The sequence below is a fragment of the Echinops telfairi genome, unplaced genomic scaffold (genome assembly GCF_000313985.2).
Source record: "Echinops telfairi isolate 266 unplaced genomic scaffold, ASM31398v2 ScPeMD7_25;HRSCAF=90, whole genome shotgun sequence".
NCBI lineage: Eukaryota > Metazoa > Chordata > Mammalia > Afrosoricida > Tenrecidae > Echinops > Echinops telfairi.
Genome location: NW_022103922.1, coordinates 19,814,063 through 19,833,182, shown reverse-complemented (window position 1 = coordinate 19,833,182; position 19,120 = coordinate 19,814,063). Strand labels below are relative to the sequence as shown.

At 44.6% G+C, this 19,120-nt stretch overlaps 1 protein-coding gene across 2 annotated transcripts in view; it reads left to right on the top strand.

Moving 5' to 3' along the window:
* The first annotated feature begins 1,610 nt into the window (after window positions 1–1,610).
* Window positions 1,611–19,120, top strand: part of SLC24A2 (solute carrier family 24 member 2) — a 273,697-nt gene continuing 256,187 nt past the window's right edge. For both annotated transcript variants that reach the window (XM_045289183.1, XM_045289181.1), the window contains exons 1-3: window positions 1,611–1,666; window positions 3,519–3,621; window positions 5,825–5,932. The gene's annotated coding sequence lies outside the window, so the exon portion shown is untranslated. The remainder of the gene's footprint in view (window positions 1,667–3,518; window positions 3,622–5,824; window positions 5,933–19,120) is intronic.

The following is a 19,120-nucleotide window of genomic DNA, read 5'->3' as shown; positions in this document are numbered from 1 at the left end:
TGGGTATTTTTAACCATAATCAAATGTCGTTGCCTCTGGGTGGACCCACTGACCCGTTTGGGTGGTTTGTGGCGATCCGCGGCCGAAATCAATGGAAACACTCTTGGACTTGCTTTTCTCTTTGCCTCTGTGCTCAGCCGAGTCAGCCTGCTCTCACCTGTTTGGTAGTGACGTTCTGTCACACGGTTATCCAGACACCTGTCTTGGTCTGTCTGGTGGCTCCACCAGTCGCGGGATCTCAGAGCTCTTCTTCCCCGGGGGATAGAGAAGATGGAATAGGCACCTGCTCAGACCGACCTTGGTCCAGATGTGGCCCACTAACTTCCAAATACACTCTCATGAAACGAACTAGTCACGTGGCCCTACCCCAGGTGACAGGGGCTTGGGGAATTGTCCCTCCTGTCTGGGCAGCCTCCTCTCTGGCACATGTCAACACCGTAGAAAGAAAAACATCAAGTTTTGGTGGCAGCTACCTATCTTTGCCATATCAGAGTGTAGCATCCACATCTAGCGGTTTTTACTATTTTGCTAAGTCTATAGTAGGCACTCCGAAGATAACTGTAGAACGAATAAATGCAGTTGTGTGAAGTAGTTTGTGATGAGCGGTGTCAGAGGCATTTCATATCCGATGTGTAGAGTTTGGGAAAACAACAGTCGTGTTGTGGTATAGAATGCCCAGTTTGCAGGGGCTCAAAAGAATAACTTAAAAGAGACTGTGATCTCTCAGGTTTAATTTAACAAAATGCACCCAAAGGAGCGGGTCTGACTCTGGTGTGTAGGAGAGGGCCGAGGAGAATGCGAATTGAGCCGGCCATGTGACTGGTGTTCCCTTGATACCTTTCTTGAATTCTGGAACTACACGATGCAGGAGCCCAAGGAGCTGCATCGGAAGCCTCCGGGAAACAGAACAGAGTTTTCCTCCAACAAGGCAAGGATGACTACCTTCCGGGTCTACGGGGCTCTGAGAATCCATCCGGATCTGAGTCGGAAACTTTGGGAGACTCTACTTTAGGAGCGAGGGAGAACCGGCGGCGGCGGCAGGAGGTGGTGACTGAAGACGCAGCCGAGCCCTCCACGGATCAGCGCCGACAGAGAATCAGATGATGGGGCCAAACTGTCTGCCTAGAAAGAAAAGGATGGGTGAGGCCTTTCCAGAGGAGGGTAAAAGCATCTGGATACCGTACAATTATAAACAATCAAATTCATTTATCCAGACAAAATCATTACACATGCCCTGCCCGTCCCTGGTGAGAAGTCAGAAACTGCAGCCGGTCCACGGAGTCAGCTTTTCTCCGTGAGGACTACGATTCTGTCCGTGAAGCCGGAGAAGGAGTGGGCTATTGTCTACCGGTCATCTGGTTAGCAGGAACGATGGTCCCAGGGACTTCCTTCCCTACCGCAAACTGTTGAGGGGTCCTCCACAATGATAAGTGTGATCATTCACCCAAGAGCATACACTTGCTGAGATGCAGAACCAGAAGTCTAACTTCGCTGCAGAGACCAGGGCCCATCACTACAGCCTGCGCAGGGCCGGCCTCCAGAGGACCTTGACCCCTTTGCTCCACCAGGTGGCTCCCTTTCCTGCACCAAGTTCCCCTGCTGGAGAGCCGCTTTCTCGGTGGCTGCGGGACATGGGGCTGGTATGAGTCAGCACCACTGGACAACAGTGAGTTTGGGTTTGGGTTTGGGCTTTTGGCTGGGGTAATTTCTCTCCCGTAACTGTGTGCTTGTTGTCAGACCTCCTAGAGAAGGTGGGGTTGCCCTGCGGGGAAATGTCAGAGCCAACCTTACCTAAGAACCAGGTTTTTCTCCACGCAATCTGGGGCTCTCTTACTCACTCTGGGCTAAATTTCTCCTGGCTGCTTTCTCTTCTGCCAGCAATCTTATTTCTATGCTTTAGGGCCAGAGTTTCCCAGACTATGGAACATTCTGGAGGTCTTTGACCCAGGTGCTGAGAAACCGATCTTCCCCAAGGTACATAAGGTTTTTAAATCCTTAAGATAGTAGAGGTGTAATTGATTTCTACTCTGCGACAGCTCAGATCACTTAATACACTCCTCTGTGGCAGGAAAATGCAACAGGTTTTTGGACATTGTTTAAATTAAAATAATACGTGATTCTAACTAGAGTGCTCTTTACAGAAGAACAAGATACAAGATGAAAGGCACATTTATTGATTCTTTTTTCCTTTTTTTAGCAAATAAGTAATTAGTCCTGGACTGGCCCAGATGTAAGACTAGGATGTTCCAGTTTTAGAGACAGAGACTTACACTCAACGAGTCCTCTCTGTTGCCTAGGCAGGTAAAGCCTTTTTAAGCAATCTTGAGATGTTCATTTCCCACACTATATCAGAAAATTCTCATTCTTCAACTTGTTAATCATTGCTCAGAAGACAAAGAGTTCTATGACCAAATGCATTATCCAAATGCACCCCACTTCTTTATAGTGTACCAAATGAGTTGGAACTTCACTACTTGCATGCCTTTTAAAAGCAGAATTTGCACACACCCTATAAACTTATCAGAAAGGGGATGGAATAAGTTTAAAATACAGAAGTAGATTCAAGATCAACTGTGTCATTTAGCAATGCTGATACTATCCTGGTGGCTTTATTTCAGGCACCCTCTAGTACTATTTATATTTCAGCAACCCTCCAGCACTATCTATATTTAACCACAAGGAACGGTTAGCTATTTCTTAGGAACTGAAAACAAGAGATCCCGTAAGAATTTGAAGAGATCATGCGATATAAGACACCATCTATAGCGTCCTTGAGGAGCAGAATCCAAAGATATCCATTTGAGTGTCTCCCTGCCCCCCTCCCCATGGCTGTGTGAGGATCAGTCAAAATAATATTGCTACAAAATCATAGAAGCCTGTATTTCAAGACACCGAAATGTGAAACTATTATTTCTCAACGTAGCCTCCATCTAGGTCTGTAGTAGAGGCATCTCTTCCTGAAGCATTCTGTGTTCTTTGATTTATATTACCCCCAAACAGCTCTTTTTTTTAAACTTACCTGCAAATAAATTTTTTACTTTCCTGCAAATAAATATTCTCTAAAATGATTGAGTATCTGGCCCATTCCAAAGGGAGGTCGTCTACATTAAAGACGTTCTTAGGGGGTCCGCACGCTCCTCAAGAGCGTGAAGAACTGGAGTCACGAGGCTCTCACTGGTGTACTGGGCCCTTACCCAAGGGAACTCAAATTATTTTTTCAATTTCACAGTGTAAAAGTGTGCTTACAAGCAGAACCCACCCAGGGGTCAGAATCCACAGGAGGCGGTGAGGGCACTGTCTGCCGCATGAATGGCAGAGTGAATTGCAGGCTTCTTGCCATGATCATTAGATGTAAGAGCATTTCATATTTAACTTTGATCAAATACGTAGTCATAGTAACTCTTTTGTATTTAGATTTAGTGGCTGTAAAGCAAACAAAGCGGAATTTTCAGGGGCCCCGCACTCCCCCAGGCTCCTTCTCAGGCCCCCAGCATAATTGCACATTCTTTGCTTCTTAGGAGCCTCCAAAGTCTTTGAACTTCAAATTGGAAAACACTTGGATCTGCCACCAGGAGAAAAAGATAATCATCAAGCTTGTGGATTCACCAAGAACTAATTATGGTTCGTGTCTTTTCTTTTGATTGCTCACTAGGTTTGTGGACATAAAGATTGAATTCCGTAACTTATTCAACACAAGCTGATTAAGAAGCTTCTGCACGGGAGTCACGGTTTCTGGGTTTGCACTAACTATGAATGCAGGGAATGGCAGTTTGAACCCACCCAGTGGTGCCGGGGGGAGAGTGGGTGGGGAACCCTGACAGTATCCTTTCGTCAAAGATGACAGCCAAGAAGACCCTATGGAGTTCAGTGCTACTCTGTACCCACTGGCTGCCACCATGACTCAGCTTCAACTATAAGACAGTGGATTTGGATAATGGATCAGGTCGTGGGCCAGGGTCTTGAGAGAGAACAGTACAGAGTACCTACTCTCAGAGTACCGCCCCAAACCAAACTCGCTGCCCATGCGTGTCCCAGACTCTAACTCTTTACGGGCATCTAAAGCCCTGTTTTTCTCCCACGAAGTGGCTGGTGGTTTCAAACTGTGGACCTTGCAGTGAGCAGCCTAATGCTAACAGAAGATATTTATATGTGGACCATTGCTGCAAATATATCCACGAATGTGGTAGGGCATAAAACCCACTCGATGCTGATGGAAAAGCTTCCAACTCAAAGCAGCTGGTAGTTTCAAACTTCTGACCTTCCAGATTGCAGCCCATCCTACATCCACAATGCCACCAGGGCTTCCCTCGTACAGCACGGTCCAATGGACTTTGCCATATAGACTTTGACTTTGCTTCCTGAAATATATTTTTGAACTAAATGTAATAGTGTGCTCTGTTTGGTAGCAGCACTGTGGAGTGGGCTGGTGGTTAGATGCATGAGCAGACATTAAATTATAGACAGACATGAACTATGTATGTTAACTTGGTCAGTGGTCTCTAGAGAATTAGCACAGCCAATGTCCCTCTGTGGCAGGGTTCAGTTGTTATACTAACAACCTAACTGTAAACATACCCACATCCTTATGAAATGCACATCAGGTGAAGGAAATGTAATGTGATGAATGGCAAAAACAGACTTTTCGATATTTCCCATGAAAACGAGGTGGGCTCTCATGCGGGGCTGTTCCCCTATTGACACCATTCTTTCCCTTCATCGTGTTGCTATGAGAATTCTTAAGAGTAACATGTTAGTAATTTGTTTCAATCACTGTGATAGTTTGTCGAATTAGTATGTCAGCTTAAGTAAGTGAAACATCTCTTTCTTGTAATATTAAAGAAAGCACTGACATCTTAAAATGCCACTGATTTAAAACAACATCTCCAAACATCTGAAATCAGTGCATGTAACATATCCATAGAATGAAGGAGAAAAACTAGATGAGGGCCTCAATAGACACAGAAAAAAAGAATTAGACAAAAAGCCTATGCTTTTTCATGATTAGAAGACACAACAAATTAGGAATATAAGAGACCTCCCTTAACCTAATGAAGGCCACCGATGAAAACCCCTCAGGCAACATCCTACTTAATGGTCAGAGACGCAGTGCTTCCCTGCTAAGATTGGAAAAAGGCCACTCTTCACGATTTCTAATCAACACTGTACTAGAGGGTCTAGCCAGGGCAAATGGGGGGTGGGGGTGGGATGGGGAAATTAAATAAAAGAAATCCTGATTGAGAGGGAAGGAGTAAAACTAATTCTCCTTGCAGGTGGCATGATCTTGTATACTGAAAGTCCTAAGGAATTCACTTTTAAAAAATACTGAAACTAATAAAGCTACTCAACAAGGTTGTAGGATCTAAGATCCCATATGCTCCAATAATTGCTCCAACAATCCTGCTATTGGGCCTATGCCCCAAAGAAACAAGAGACAAAACACAAGCAGGACTATGTTCCCATGTTTATTGCTGCACAGTTCACAATAGCAAGAAACAGAGTCAGCCCACATGCACAACAGGAGAAGCATGGATAAAGAAACTATGTCCATACACACAATGGAACACTGTGGGTCCCTACAAACACAGTGATGAATGCATGAAACATCACGTGACCTGGAAACATGCTGAGTGAGGTTAGTCAATCACAAAAGGACAGCACTGTATAAGCCCACTACTAAACAACAATTTCAGCAAATCGTAGAGGCGTGTTCACAAACAAAGGGGGAGAGAGCCTGGGTACTGGCCATTTGTGCCATTGCTAACACCCTATATGCACTTCATAAGAACTACTTCGAAAGTAGTGATTGGGATCATTTCTTCCAAAGAGAGAAAAAGACCGAAGACCATCACTTGATGCCAGACAGCACTGAGACATGGTTGCCAGGAATTGATACTCCACAGGAATGGGACGTGAACCTTGCTGGAAGCTCAAGGTAAGACCAAGGGAGGAGAGCAGCTAGATTTCAGAAGAGGCATTGATACTTCTATTGGAGGGTAAAGGGGGAGGAGCCACCTCACATTGGGAAGGGACACTCCACAACCATGATAGAAAACCCAAGGGGAGAACGCACCTACTATTACGTTCCTGGTTAGATATATTGAGTTCGTTTCTACCCAACCCTCCGTGACTCACATCATGGACTGTGCACTGCGATGACCCTAGATTCTGGCCTTCAAGGGAACATGGCACCCCACCATTCCACCCCCACCCCCCAGGCCACACCAGATGTAGGAACCACGCTGAACAAGCTGGGCCCAACCTCAATATTGCCTTAATCCCTTAGACATAGGACTGAAATTCCCCTTGCAGAGAAGAAACAGATGACAGCCGCTACAAGACTGTTGAATTGGCTGTTGCTGAACCTTGGTTAGAACCCTGGCTTAGCAGGCATCCAATGAGAGGCGACCCAGGACCACCACAGATGTACTACCTGAATGCCCTCCTTGCATTAACATGGCATGAGTAAATCTTACAGGCCAGGATCTGCCCTTGTAAGAAGTGTTACAGGGAATTTTCCCCTAGCACCGACCCTCACGGTCAATGTAAACAGAGCCGAATCATTTAAGAAGTCCATCCGTACAAAGCAACAACTCATGGACTGTGGTTCGCAGTTGGACTATGCGGGCATCACCTCCCTTTCTCAACAGTACCTTACATTCTATGCATACATTACTGATGTTCTTAGTAGAATCCCCTTAGACCACCCTCCCCAACAAAAGACATCAATACATCAATTGTGTTTCTGTGCCCTAGTGATCCATACATAAATGTAAGGAAAGCGCTCCATTTGCAATCACTTCAAAAAGCATAAAATTCTTGGTAACAATTTAACCAAAGAAGGATAAAACTTCTACTCTCTACAACAATCAAATATTGTTGGGCAGATTTGAAGAAGGCCTCAATAAAGGACAGACATCAATGTTCGCGGACTGAGAGACGCAATAGCGTTCAGAGCGCGACATCCTCCAAATTGACCTACGGTGTCAGCATGAGCCATATCCAGACCCAGCTGGCTTCTTTGCAGAACTGCACACGCTGGTTCAAAGTGTGTGGAGACATGCAAGGGGCCCAGAATAACGGACACCATTTCGGGAAAGAAGGACAAGGTTGGGAAAGTCACACGTCTGTGCTTTTGCACATCAGGTGTTTCGGTCACAGGTCATTGTTCATAACATTTCTTCTTCATGAAAGGACATTTTTATTCTTCGAAAGAAGTCATTCAGTTGCACACTTTCAAAGGATGAGTTTTATAGTCTCTGAAATCTATCAGAGTAAAGATGTTTTCTAACCCGCTCAGGAGCACCTGAGAAGACGGGCCAGGTAACCCGTGTCCACAAGGGCACAGCCTTGAAACCCCCGTGGAGCCATGCGATTCTGCACATGCGCACTCACTGGAAGTCGGAATCAAGTGCACAGCAACGACAGACGTGTTCAAAACTCGAAAAATGCTTTTGCTCAAATATTTAACCACCTGCTTTATCATTTTTGAATGATGACAAGATAGAATTTCCCAAACAACGTTTTATCTTTAGCATGCTAAGTAAAATGAAGGTCCAAATGATGCTCGACTTTTTATCACTTTATTTTCCAGCTCTTCAAAAATATTGTTTACTTCCCCAGATGTTTATATGATGACTAGCATAGCTATTGAGAAAACATATAGCATGGGATATGTTTCCAAGCATTTCCCAGAAGTGATTGAATATGGGGATGTAGATAGGGTCAAATTCAAACCACTAGCATTTTTGAAGTGATGGTTCAAACTGCGGGCTTTATCCTGACCATTGCATGGGCACGCCTACCTAAATTTTAATAGAGTTTTTATGTCAACACACTTCATGGAAATCCTTTTTCTCAAACACAGTTTTATAGCATTTTAAATCTTGTTTATTTTAGCTCTTCTTAAAAAATAAAATCCTGCAACTCTGTTTAAAGTGTTGAAGTTTTCATTTAAAGTAAGTTCTTTAACTATGTTTTCATAAAGCATGCTGACTTTATCAATAATAATTGAAATTTTCATACTTATGTTTTCCATAAGTATGTTCTCATTCCAATAGCTATTTTTTAACAAGCCAGGACTCGGGATAGAAATTAAAACTATGTATTCACAAAGATAATGTTCTCCATCCTACTTTGGGGAATAGCGACTAGGGTTTTATCCAGAAGACAAACAAACAAAACCCCTGTGGGTATTCACCCAACGTGCAACTATTAATCTGTCCCCACCTGGAGCAAAGAAGAGTGAGGAAGATGAAGGACATAAGGGAAAAGTTAATTCAGAAAACTAATGACCACCACGCTCCGTGACGCAAGAGCTGAAGAACTAGATGATGCCTGGATACTGCTGGATGCTACTGCCAACTGACTGCTGTGGAAAGGATCACAATAGATGGAGCGCTAGATAAAGTCTAACAAAGATGTGGAACGGTTCTTTCTTTTTTTATTTGAAGAAAAGCGTTTTGTTGTTTGTTTTTAAAGATCAGTCTTACTGGTCTGATAGAGACTGGTGGCACCAGTCTCAGACTATCGCCCTTACACACCTTCTAGACCTGGATCGGACTCTCTCCTGTTGTTCAATTTTCGACAAAAAGAATGACAGGCATACGAAGTGAACAGTAAAAGATTTCACTCATTAGAAGAATCAATTAGACGAGATCAAAAGGGCAGCCTTTGCCCAGGGATAAAACCCGGGCGGTAGGAGAGGATAAGAAAGAAGAGCAAGAGGAAGTGGAGAGAGTCTTGTTACATTGTGGAGATTGTAACCAATGCTCGAAAAGCAACAATGTAGATGAAGTGCTGAATGGAACAGCAATGTGCTCTGTAAACTTTCCCCCAAACGACAATGAAAACACGGTGTCCCTGTCTATATTCTTATTTTGTAAAACTCTGTTAAATATTCATTGCTAAAAATGTGCAATATTTTAATTCTCAAATAATTTATTTTTAAAACGCTTTTGAAAAACCTCTAATCTTCATCATTTTGAAGATGTTTAATGTTTTCCCTCAATGATGATCAGCCTCCTTTGTTCAGAGCATGCACTTCAATGGGACATGGTTTCTAATCTCATGAAAAATTTCATTGTTCAACATTTTTTATCTTTTAACAGTATTCTGACATAATTTTGAGCATCATTGAAAGCCAGCAAATGTGTCACTGCCAATAAGCCACTCATACATATTTTAATTACAAAAATATTTCGTTTTTTTCTTACACTTACTCTGGAAAGGATTGAAAAACACTCTCAGCTGCCCTAATACCTTAACGTATCAGAAGATTTTCATTGTCAATATTTCTTTTTTATGTGTCCACAGATCCAAAGCATTTTATTATGAATAGAGTACCCATTTACAAAGCAGATCAGTTTGACTTCAGGAATTCCTACGCCTCATGCTTTACATCCCTGCGCGTGATTCTCACCGTGTAACCTCCCACCTGCTATGTGTGCCTCTCTTTTCCACTCCTCTTTCTTTCTTACGCTTCTGAACGCGAGCCTCACTTTTTAAATGCTGCCCTTTTGATGGCAAGCGGTTGATGATCCCATGGGGTGCATATCTCCCTAGCTCTGTTGTTCCACTTAAAGACATGTGGGGTCAGGAGGAGGGGAGTGATTCCTTTCCAGACCTGAAAGTGGATACAGGCGGTAGTCTCGAGGCCTCTCCCAGTCTTTATCTGACTAGTAAGCTTCCTCTTTTTTTAGGATTGCAGCTAAATACTCTCGTTTACTTAAAAGACAGATTGAGAAACGTATATAAGCTGTGTTGTATCTTCATGTTGGGTATTTTTTTCAATGTTTTGTTTTACTGTCAATTCTTAAATTTAGAAACACCAAGACCATTACACACCTACTACTGACCCCCCAAAGGATAACAGGTTAACTATAAAAGACAGATCGACATCAAACTATTTAGACACGGTAGCAACTGTAATCCTAGGATGGAGACAAAGCCCGGAGGGTTTTACAAGGCATATAGGCTGCATCTGTGTGGCCGACCTGACACAGCCCACCTGGCAGCAAAGCTACAATGATTTCTTAGAGGCTGTTTCGACAGCGACCCATTTATCACTGATCCTGGCAATCTGCTTCTGCAAAGATATCAGCCAAGAAAACCACACGAAGCTCCGTCCTCCTCTAACACATGGGCTGTCAGGATCATTATCTCTCCCAATGCCTAGGGACTCGATAGAGCACAGCGGAACTGCCCCCGAATGTTCCCTAGGTGGCAGTCTTTCCAGGAGCAGGTTGCCCCCAGCCCCCCAGCCCCACACACAGAGCTGCTGGTGAGTTTGAACTACCCACCGTTAGGTTAGCAATGGAAAAAAACCAAATGCTGTGACCATTGCTGCACCGACGCTCCTTCAAAAAAAAAAAGGAGTCTGCTCCTGAAATACTAGCGTGAGGCTCCATGAAAAAGAAAAATGTCTAAAGTGCTGTTGTTGTTGTTAAGTGCCGTCGAGTTGGCTCTGGCTCCTAGTGACCCGCTGTCCAACAGAACAGAACACTGCCTGCACCATCCTCCTCTGTGTGAGCACACACCGGACATTTTAGAATACCGCAAATACAGAGAAGGTTATAAATGCTCTCACAGAATGGTGTCCGACTTCTCCACAAGGAAGAGATCAAAGACAATGGAGATGCTGCTGTTAGGTGGCACTATGCGGGTTCTGACTTCCAGAGACTCCAAGGGCGAGACAAGAAGCATTGCCTTCTTGGGCCATCCTCCCAATCACAGGGATGTAAGCGCTCCATGTTGCAGCCACTGTGTCCGTCCATCTTGTTGAGGGCCCTCCCCCCTTTTGGGGTGACTTTCTGCTTTCATAAGCATGATAGACTTCTCCAGGGACTGGCCGCTCCTTATCATATGGCCAAAGTAAGCAAGACAGGGTTCATGACCCTCACCCCCAGCAAGCATTTTGCTGGAGTCCAGGTCAGAGGGAAAGAGGGAGCTCTTGCCTGGGGGGCACTGAGTTCTGTTCTTTGTGATGGAAATCTTTAGAAATACATATAGGGTTGACAAAGCCCTAATGGCACAGTGGGCTTCAGGCTGCTAATCACAAGGTGAGCGGTTCAAAACCACTAGCCACTCTGCAGGAGAAAGATGAGATTTCCTACTTCTGTAAAGATTTAAAGTCTCACAGGCCCACGGGGGTAGTTCTACTCTGTCCTATAGGGTCGCTATGATTCATTTTCAGGCATTGAGTGGTTTGGGTTTCCTTAAAAGTGGTGTTGATTGTTGTTAGCAGGGTTCTCCAGAGAAGCAAAACTAGCAACTCTTGTACGCACACATATATAGAAAGAGATTTATATCGAGAAATGGCTCACACTGGGTAAAGCCAGCCCGGTTCATGACCATGGGTCAGATATAAGCCGAAGGTTTCTCTCCTGACTCTTATAGCAGTAGAGGCTGATGAACAGGAGCAGGAAGATGAAGCAGAATGACCACAGGCTGGCGGATGCCAAGCTGAATGAATCCAAGTCTGGCCGAATGAATCCAAGGTCAGCAAGCTGCTGATGGCTCTTGTGATTAGCAGGCAGTATAATAGGAGGTTGATGAACCAGATGCAGGATCCAAATCTGGCCGTGGAAGTCAGCCAGCTTCCACTTCCCTTAAACACATCACATTAAGGGGTTTAGTCTCCTTACAACTGTTTGGCTGCTTCGCAGAATAGTCCACCATGGAATTGACCGCACTATGTTAGATCAGATCATGGGAAAATCCTGGCCCACCCAACTTGACATAAAACCTAACTATCCCAATTATACTATAACATAGGCCCCTGGATGGCACAAATGGTTTTCAATTGACTACTAACTAAAGCTATGGAGCAGTGGTGTTATGGTTATTCACTGGGCTGAGGTCCCCAAGGTGGGCAGTTCCAAACCACCAGTCATGCCAGAGCATGGGAGAGAGATGGGGCTTTCCACGCCCATCAAGAGTCACAGTCTCACAGGGGGCCCTGTTCGTCTCTGTCCCATGGGTGCATTGACTCCCTGGCAGTGAGTCTGCTCTTTGATCACACAACACTCAAAGACATGAGGTTTTGAAGGAGCCCTGGTGAGGTGGTGCTTACGCATTGGATTGCTAACCTCAAGGTTGGCAGTTCAAAACCATCAGCCACTCAGCAAGAGAAAGATGAGGCTGTCGACTCTGATAAAGAGGCCTAGTCTGGAAACCCACAGGGGTGGGTCTGCCCTGTCCTACACGGTCGTTATGGGCTGTCATCGGCTCAGTGGCAGTGAGTTCACTGATCTACAGGCTAACAGATTTCAAGTGGCATCATGAATCTGCTTCTGTAGAGACCGCCATCAAGAAAACTCTTAGAAGCAGCTCTGCCCTGAGTCTGAATGGACTCAATGACAGCAAGCTAGATCACACTACCTAATTAACAATGTCATTCAATAGTTCATGTTTAAATGGCAACTGTTGTGATACACACACACACACACACACACACATAATTTTTTTGTCAACTGGAAAAATAAAAGACAAAAGAAACGCTTAAAGCATTTACTGGTCTCCCAAAGGTCTGCTTCGATTCCATGCCCTCCCCTGCAGCGAGTCTCAGTTAACAGTGTCATCTATCCTTATTTCCTTGCTGATGTGGCTCCGAGAGACAAAGAGCACCCTGGAGGTCACTCCGGAAGTCCCTGGTGGAATCAGGAGGATAGCCAAGGTTTTAGACTCTAGGCCCCTTCATGAAATCGATCAAGCCTGCTCTTGACCTCCTGCTGACGGATGAGCTCATGTCCAAGTCCACAGTGGGCACTACCTTAGCCTTCCGGAGCACAGGAGCTCAGCTCAGGTTGCAAAGGGGAAGCCATTTTTGCGCTGCCTGGCCATTCAGGCCCAGGAAAACTTCCTGTTCCTAATATAACCATACCTGACAATTCACCACCACCCCTCTCCTAAGAGGACCGGCAGAGAGGAAAGAGCAATGGTGGGGGTGTGCTGCTGTAGGACTGCTGCAGAAACTGCTGTCCAAAGCAAAGAAGATGTTCTGTCATCCTGCGACCCACCAGTAGTTTCTTCTGCTTCTCTGGCCCTCATTGAACCAGAAGGGGAGAGCCACCAGTTTAAAAATAATTATAATAATTGGGCCAAATGCACAGGAAGACAACATTAGCCTTGAGGACCCGAGGGGCTATTGTTTGAAGTGGAACACTGGGATTTGGTTTGGATATTCAGACCGGTGGTTTTTAAGTGGGTAACGCAGCTCCTCTGAGGAAGCAAACAGGTGGCATAGATTGTCGTCTGGCTAGTGGTGAAATGAATTCTCAAAAGTCATCTAAGCATGTGATCCCACCAGGATAACTCCACCTCGCGTGTTGCTGCTGTCCGCCGCCTTCCAGTCTGGCCCATGACTGTGGGTGACCCCGCACACCAGGGAATGAAAGCCTGCCTCGGCCGACCTTGGTGATCCACCGGGATGTCATTCACTGACGTTCTGAAGTAGATCACCAGGCCTTTCTTTCTAGTCTTAGTCGGAGGCTTTTCTGAAACCTGTTCCACATCACAGCAGAAAGCAAACTGCCCCTGACAAATGGGCAGTGGCTGCATATGAGGTGCATTGGCTTGGAATTGAGCCCATTCTTCACAGCAAGGATTCCCCGGGGACAAAACCCTCAGCCCTACACACTGAAGACTAACACATACAACTGGGGCTTCAGAGCCCAGCTGGATTCAAATGCAAGCTGTTTGCTAGTGGGACATCTATTTAACCCCATTAAGTTTCAGTTTCTGCCTTTATAACATGGGAATTACTACAGTGATAAACTCATGACATCAGAAAGAGATGTGAAGCTCCTAGTTCCCAGTAGGTACCGAACACTCATTCCTTCCCTTCGCTTTTCATCCTGATTTGCCCACTGTAGTCTTGCCCACTTGGCTGGTCACCAAAGCTTCCCATTCTTCTCCCAGATGCATCGTGCAATTGCACTTGCTCTCTCTCTCTCTTTATCTATCTATCTATATATATATCCTGTTTCCCTGAAAATAAGACAGTGTCTTATATTAATGTTTGCTTCCAAAAATGCGCTAGGTCTTATTTTCAGGGGATGTCTCATTTTTCCATGAATAAGAATATGGTACACATTTATTGTTTATTGTTTTATTAAAAGAGACCTCGTACTTCCTGTCTGCTCTGGCTATGCTGCGGCCAACAGTGAGCTGTGGGGTGGCACCTGCTGCTACGGTCCAGAGTCCAGAGCTACGGTACGTTCAGAGGGCCTTATTTTTAAGGAGGTCTTATTTTCAGGGGGATGCCTTATATTTCAGCGAGAGGCAAAACTGTAAGTAGGTCTTATTTTCAGGGGATGTCTTACTTTCGGGGAAACAGGATGTGTGTTTGTATATATATCCTTGTGGTTTGCTCTAGCCAGTGAAGTGTAAGCAGTAGTAGTACTCCCCTCCAAGCTAAAGCTTAAAGAGAGCCAGTATACATAGTCCCTGACTTACAAAACAAATTAGTTCTGATGTAAGTAAAATAGCTCTCTCTCTGTTTTCATTACAATTGCCTTTTGCTGGAGTCTTTATAAATCATCAACATCTGCAAGTGAAAGTATCAGCAAATTAGCCACTGCAGCCTTGTCTAATAGTCATGCGTAGTACATATGACTAACCATTAGATGTACAAAGCAGACGGCTGTCAGTGTGGTTAGCAAAATACTAAGTCAGGGACTATCTGTACTAGATTGACCGCACACCTTTAACCCTATGCTGGCCACTGGCAACGTTGCTGAGAGTGACCAGCCTCACTGGGGTTGGGAGTGAGGATGGCACAGCAAAACTCACAAAAGACAGGTGGTGTGAGTGAAAAATGAAAACCCTCATAGTCTTGAGCCAGGGTGATGCTTGAACAAGGAATTCAGTAGGATCCACGTCTCCCAACTGACTCACTCTCCTTTAGTAACTGTATCTGCCAGCAGCTCATTAATTTATCCCAAGGGCAGGCACGAGATGCCGGGAAATACATAATACTCATCTTGCTCTCAAAGAGCTTCCAGTCCAGCAATGCGAGGAGAGAGAGTCCTTATTAGGAATCTTAAAAACAAGCCCACGTTATTCTAATGATTCGCTAGATTCAAGGTTGGAGCCCACAGCTTTGGTGCAAATGGATGGCTTTCTGTATATCCTACCTGCTTCTAGCTCTTGATAAGAGAGAAGCTAGAGACAGGACCATTAGGCAGAGAGAAAAGGGTGTGGGGGCAGCCTGAAGAAAGAGAGCAAGCACGAGGTAGAAAAACGGGCTGCGATGCCAAGAAGGACAAGTCGAAGAGCTCTGTCAAAAGGAACATTCATCATTATAAGAGCTGTCAGAGCACCCAATAAAATGGGTTTTTTTAATCATCATCCAAAGGAACATGTCAAGATCTCTCCTGAAGTACAGTGCTGTTAAACTGATGAAGTAAAATCTAAATATTTCATTTTGTCTCTTGTCCAGAACGTCCTAGTTCAGCTCTTTCTTTTTCACCTGCCCTGCATGTTGGTTTACTAGATTTTTTCCTCTTTAAGCTATCAGATAAGTGTCAATATAAAATTCCTTATTATTACCATAGTCTGCCATCATTTACTTAAAAATATTCTGAAGATATATAATCAAAAGCCATTGCCATGCATCTGTAATAGTGAAATTGTAGACAGTGCCAAATGTAGTTATTGTTTTGGGGGCAAGCAAAGGCACCTTCTCAGCACTGCCCTAAGTCATGCTATTTTCTATTTCTGTGTGAAAGTGATGTGTGCACTCAGCAAAATTATGAACTGGTACATTGAGATTATTTTATATTACATTCCATTATTAGCTTAAGTATGTGCATGGAATGTAGGAATTATGAGTCTAGGGAAATTGAAAGTTGTCCAAAAGGTAATGCAACACTTGAAGATCAATATCCTAGACATTCGGGAGCTGAAATGCACTGAACTGGCCATTTTGCATATGGCCAACAATGCCAGCAATGACAAACAAAGAGGAATGGTGTCACATCACAGTCATTTTCAAAAAAACATTCAAGACCTATCCTGAAGTGTAACACTGTCAGAGACAGGATAATAGGAGAAAGTGGTTAATACAATGATTATTCAAATGTATGTGCCAACCACTAATACCAATGATAAAGAAGCTGAAATGAAGGCTTTTATCACTTTATACCATCTGAAATAAATCAAGCCTGCAATGAAGATGCATTGATAATTACCACTGATGAGAAGACAGAAGTTGGAAACAACGAAGACTCAGTAGTTGCAAAATATGGCTGTAATAATAGAAATGATGCTGGAGATCGCCTAATAGAATTTTGCATAACCAATGACTTATTCATCAGAAATACCTTCTTTCAACAACATAAACAGTGACTATGCATGTGGACCTCTCCAGATGGAATACAAAGAAATCAGAGCGACTACCTCTGTAGTCAGAACAAGGGTGGTGGGCAGGGGGTGGGAGAAGTGATTGCAGAAGAGGTCATGAATGGCTTACATGCAAGTTCAAGTTGGAGGGGAAGAAAATGAAAACAAGTCCATGAGAGCCAATTTACAACTTTGATTCTATTCCACCTGAATTCAGAGGCCATCTCAAGAATAATTTTGACACCTTGAACACCGAGTGACTGAAGGCCAGAGGATCTGTGAGATGGCATCATGCACGAAGAAAGCAAGTGGTCCTTAAAATAAAGACCCAACTGGCTTTTACGGAAGCGACTCTGAAAATTAGTCTCGAAAATGGAGTAGCTAAAGTGGACAGCAGACATAATACAGGGAAAGAGATGAACAGAAGATTTTAAAGGGTATCTTGAGAAGACCGAGTAAAATATTGCAAAGAGGTATGCACAGACCTAGCGTTAGCACACCAAAGCAATGGACATGCTGCTACCCGAAGACAAGCTGAAAGAACTGCAGGGAAAATTCAGGCTTTAAGATGCAGTATTGAGGAACCCCACAGACAAATTGCTGAACCACACAGAAAGCATCAAATGAAGACAACTAGCACAGTCGCTATTCTAAAATGAATGAATCACTTTCAGTCATTTCAGCATGCAGTCAATTATCAACAACTCCAAGATGCGATAAGGGCATGGGTGAAACCAAGATTCCAGGAATTGATGGAATACCATCACGATGTTTCAACAAATAGATGCAATACAGGAAGCATCCATCCATGTCTCCCAAGAACTTTGGAAGGCAGCTACCTGACCAACCAACGGAAGTGCTCCACAAAGAAAGTTTGTCAAACAGAATGCAGAAAATACCAAGCCACATCATGAATACTACACAAGAGTAACGTTGCACTGAAAATAATTCATAAATGGTTTCAGCAGGACATCTGCAGGGAACTTCCAGAAATTCAAATTTGATTCACAAGAAGATGGAGAATAAGGAAAGATCATTGCTGTCATCAGATGGATCTTGACCGAAAGCAGAGAATACCAGAAAGTGGTTCGCCTGTGTTTTATTGACTCTGGAAAGGCATTAGAATGTGTGCAGCAAAACAAATTATGGATGGCATTGGGAAGAGTGGGAATTCCAGAACACTGACGTAATTGTGCTCATTCGGAATCTGTTGGAGGCAATCTTTCGAATACAACAAAGAGATAAAGTGTGGCTTATAGTCAGGAAAGGGGTCAAGGTGGTATCCGTTCGCCATATTTAGTCAATCTGTAGTCTGAGTATATAGTCCAAGAAGCTGGACTATGCATGAAGAAAACATGGTGACAGGATTGGAGGAAGTCTCAAAACCACCGGCAATATGTTCAAGGGCGAGGGCTTGAAGCGTCTCAACATAAAGCAAACAACATGCCCCACAAATGGACAAACAAGCATTAGGATAAATGGATCACCTTGACAAGTATTAAACTTGTCAAGCAGTTGATTGTACTTGGATCTATGATCCAAGAAAATGCCCTTGGGAGCAGCAGTGAAGAAATCAAATGGCATATTGCGTTGGGCAAATCTGTGCTGCTGCTGCAGCAAAAAAAAAAAAAAAACTCTTAAAAATGTTGTGAAGCCAAGTAACCACTTGGAGCACTAAGATGCCCAAGCCGTGTGATTTTTAAAAAATCATTTTATTGGGGGCTCATACAACTCTTATCACAATCCATCCATCCATCGTGTCAAGCACATTTGTACATTTGTTGCCCTCATCATTCTCAAAACATTTGCTTTCTGCTTGAGCTCTTGGTATCATCTCCTCATTTCCCCCCCTCCCTGCTGTCCCTTCCCTCATGAACCCTTGAAAATTGCTCCATGTGCATGCAAAAACGGGACAATGAATGAGGAAAACCAAAGAGGCATTGGTGCATTTGACTCTTGGTGTTGGTGTCCAATCCTCCAAGAAGGAATGAACCTGGCTGGAAGCAGCACAACCAGAACGCTCCTTAGAAGTGTGCATGGGAGACGTTGCCGCACTTACTCTGGACCCGTCCCTGGAAAAGGACATAATACTTGGTGAAGTCGTGGGTCTGGCCGGTGAAAAAGAGGAAGCCCATCAATGAGACAGATTGACTGGTGATGTGGTGGCTGCAACGATGGGTTCAAGCCATTCCTCTTGTGCGGATGGCTCGTGACTGGACAGTGTTTCGTTCTGTTGCGCTGACTCGACGAAACCCACTCGTGGGCACCCAACAGCAATCACGTTTGGCAACAAACTGGCTTCAGTGGCTAGTGGTCCAGGGTGCGTTGCTTTACATAAAGGGCCAATGGGAACACTGGGCTGGGGCTTCCCAAGCCAGCATCTGCCTTCTATGACTTCCCATGACCGTGTGCTGGAGGTCTCAGGGTCATCGCTCCTAACCGTGAAAGATTGCTGGAGACTCTGAAGATGTCAAACCATCACAAGCCGAGGAGCCAGCAGCCCTTGGCCCACAGTCTGCCCAAAAGGTTTGTCCCAGGGGCTCGAACATTTGATTTCCGAGACACACGTGACTGATAGCTACCCCTCCTATTTGCATATCATTGGGAGGGAAGCGGTGCCGGGCTTGGAAGACCCCAAAGTTGGCCGCACGCACTTTCCGGCTTGGCGACTCTGGTCCACCCCCCCGAGCTGGGCGATTTCTCCTCTCTGCCCTTGCTCGCCTGCAGAGCCGGAGCCCCGTGCCCGCAGCCCAGAGGGCTCCCGGGAGGCGCGGGCCGC